We start from the raw sequence: 3,819 nt of genomic DNA on the forward strand, positions 1-3,819 counted from the left end.
ACATACTTAGGTTTAGGTTAGATCCCGCTGGGTCAGCAGGTGCAGAGGCAGCCTACTGGTATTTCTGTCACATGGATGTTTCTCTCTAAAAATCAATTTTAAAAACATCCTCAGTGAGAATTAAAATATATATATATTAAAATTTTTTCAGCTCTAAAATTTTTTTTAATATATTTTATTGATTTTTTACAGAGAGGAAAGGAGAGAGATAGAGAGTTAGAAACATCGATGAGAGAGAAACATCGATCAGCTGCCTCCTGCACATCTCCTACTGGGGATGTGCCTGCAACCCAGGTACATGCCCTTGACCGGAATCGACCCTGGGACCCTTCAGTCCACAAGCCGACGCTCTATCCACTGAGCCAAACCGGTTTCAGCTCAGCTCTAAAATTTTATTTGGTTCTTTTTTAAATTTTATTTTTCATTTACAGTTCACATTCAATATCCTATCCTATATAATAAAACCCTAATATGCAAATCGACCAAACAGTGGAATGACTGGCCGCTATGAACTGACCACCAGGGGGCAGATGCTCAACGTAAGAGTTGCCCCCTGTTGGTCAGTGCACTCCCATAGGGGGAGCTCCGCTCAGCCAGAAGCTGGGCTCATGGCTGGTGAGTGCAACGGAGGTGGCGGGAACCTCTGTGGCAGCACTAAGGAGCAGCGAGCAGAGCAGTAGGGAGTAGCAAGCAGGCAGGAGGTAAGGAGCGAGGGATCCCAGATTGTGAGAGGACACAGGCCAGACTGAGGGACCTCCACCAACCCCCAGTGCACAGATTTTGTGCACCAGACCTCTAGTTAGTTAATAAAATTGTATAAGTTTCAGGTGTACAAGTCTATAATACAACATCTGTATATTGTATTGTGTGTTCACCACTCGTTTGTTTTTTGTGTTGTTTTGTGTGTTTTTTTCCTCAAAGAAGCCAAATTCTTCCCTTTGGGGCCTTTGCCCTTGCTCTTCCCACATCCTGAAATGCTCTTCCATGAGCTCTTTATATGACTCTTTCCTTCTACTGAACATCCTATGAAATGGAGGTTCTTCCATTATTCTCTATGATAATGCTCTGTTTATTTTTGTTATAATCCCTCTCACAATCTGTACTTTTTTATGTGTTGCCTGCTAATTTATGTTTTGTTCTCTGTATCTTCTCTGGTATGTGGAGAAAGCACAGGTGCTGTGGGTGCACACAGGAAAGCCATAGGAATGCCATCTCTTGGGGAGACAGAAAGCTGCCAAGAAGTGGTGCTATCTAGTTTGAAATCCAAAGGTTCATGTGCCAAAAAGGGGGACAGAATGGTGATTGAGAAGGAACTGTTCTGAGAGAATCCTACATAATAAAAGCCTAATACGCTAATGATATGCTAAGGCAGCTCAACTGCTATGGTGAGCATTGACCACCAGGGGGCAGACGCTCCAACCGGTAGGTTACCTTGCTGCTAGGGTCCGACCAATCGGGACTGAGTGAGATGGGCAGACACACCCTGGAGTACTCCCGCAGTCCCTCCCTGGCTGGCCAACCTCTCGAGTCTTTCCCCAGCCCAGATCATGCACCGATGGGGTCCCTCGGCAGGCCTGTGCCCTCTTGCAATCTGGGACCCCTCGGGGGATGTTGGTGAGCCAATCACGCAGGCCAGGCTGAGGGACCCCACTGGCGCACGAATTCATGCAACAGGCCTCTAGTAGTAGATAAAGAGGAGGGAGACAACACAGTACATTCAAGTGATTTTGTGTGGCCAGGGTGTAGATTTAGAGGCCAAAAATAAACATGAGGCTGGATAAGGTGGGTAGCACCCACTGTATACCTATATCTTAGAGTGATGGTATTTAGAACTTACTCCTTCAACATACCAATCCTTGTGATAGGAATTTATCCTACATAAATAGTGAAAGTCATGTGAAAGAATTCTGCACATTCACTGAAGTTTGTAGTGGCAAAAATTGAAAATTTAAATGTCAGGTAGAAAGGGAAGGTAAATAAATAAGAGTTTATCTTAAAAATAAGTCATGGTGCCTAACAGTACATAGAGGATAATTCCATTTGTGAGATATATATCCTCGCTTGTAGATATATAGAGAATCTTTAGGAGAAAACACAAGAAACCAGTTTCAGTGATTGCCTCTGGGAGGGGAAGTACATGACTTTGAGACAGAGGTGGGAGAGACACTTCCTCTAGATTATATACCCTGTTGTATCTTTTGCAAATACAAAATAAATTCTAACTTTTTAAAAGAATGATGGCCTTGAAATTGAGGGAAAGACTTCTGACTTTCAACATTTTCTTTGTTGTATCTTAGACAACTTATTCACTATCTCTTACTCTGGGAATTCATTCCCTTTAAAAAAAAAAAGAAGAAGAAGAAGTTCCTTGGAGTGAGGCTCCAAGGCAGGGGAGCTGGGAAGTTGGCTGGTTGGCCACTTCCGCCTGAGTTCACTACAACCCCTCCCAAGGTGGGTATAGACAACTTGTTCTCAAGGTTTAAGGTTTGATTTCTTTGGGCCTCCTCTGGTGTGGGTAAGTAGACAAACGTTTGCACTCCAAAGAGCACTCACAGAAAATAATGGGACAGATGTCCACAAAGTGGTCTAAGCACAAAATTCATTCTTCTTTCTCATGGTAGCTGGGCTCCTAGATATTGCCACCTGCAGAGTAAGCAGGTAGGGTAATGCCTGGCAGCTTTTAAAGCCTTGCATTTATGGAGAAAGCTGTAGGTTCACCTGTAGTTGAATTTTTACTTCTGCATTTTCAACACCACTGAGCAGATTTCTTAAGTCTGGTGACACTGGGTCTGATTGGGTGGGCCTTCTCCTGGCTGAATTAAATCACAATTGCCAGTGATCGTGCCAGATGTAGATTCACTTTCTCATTGGGTGAATGTCAATTCAGCATTTATAACTTTATTTGTAAAAAATAGCATGTCGAAGCTTTTTGTCCCTCCACTTTTTTGTCATTTTTATTTCCTCACTTATTTGTATTTATTCATTGTTCCCAGCCAGAATTCTCACCCAGGCAAAATCAATTGAAACATGTGAATCAGATGTCAATAGCAGCCCTGATATTGGTGCAGGGAGCAGCCATAACCATGAGCGAAGGAAGGGAGAGGGCTGCATGGGCAGTGGAGGCTGTCAGAGTAGGTGTCCTAGACGCCTATAAACCCAGCCTGAGACAGAAATGCTGCCAAGAAACAAGATCTCTAGATAAGTGGAAAAGGCAGACCTCTAGGATTTGATTATACAGAATCTGCAACATAATCTCTCATTTAAAGGATTGTATTGAGCTCCTGTGTGTGAAGCTTTGTGTGAGCCACTGATGGTGTAAAAAAAAAAAAAAAAATGAACTAAAGGGGCTTATGAGCTAGCATGAAAGATAATTGTAATATCATGCCAGAACCGAAGGACTGACAGCACGGAGGAGGCATGGCCATCCCCTGGGGACCACTGCGCTAAAGGTTGGGGCCTCTATTCTCTGCTTGCTGCCTATAGGCAGATGCGTGTCTTCAGAGTACACACTGCACTTCTAAGTGGAAAGCTTCCAAGTTCTTCTTCCACTCCCCATCGTGAGAAGGGCACTGACTTTAAGATCATTTAGATCTGAGGTTGAATCAAAGCTCTGCAGCATGACCCTGGACAGCTTCTGAGATTTCATTTATAGAAAGTGGATAGGATAATATACACGGTTGTTTTAGTGATTAACTGAAATAACAATATGTTATGCACTGGTTTTAGGACTTAGCACATAGGAAGTGCATATGTTCCCCCAGATCATTCAGAACTGTGGGTATTCATCAGATAGTCCTAATTTATTAATTAGAGGGAATC

Source organism: Myotis brandtii, unplaced genomic scaffold (genome assembly GCF_000412655.1).
Source record: "Myotis brandtii unplaced genomic scaffold, ASM41265v1 scaffold215, whole genome shotgun sequence".
NCBI classification, from domain to species: domain Eukaryota; kingdom Metazoa; phylum Chordata; class Mammalia; order Chiroptera; family Vespertilionidae; genus Myotis; species Myotis brandtii.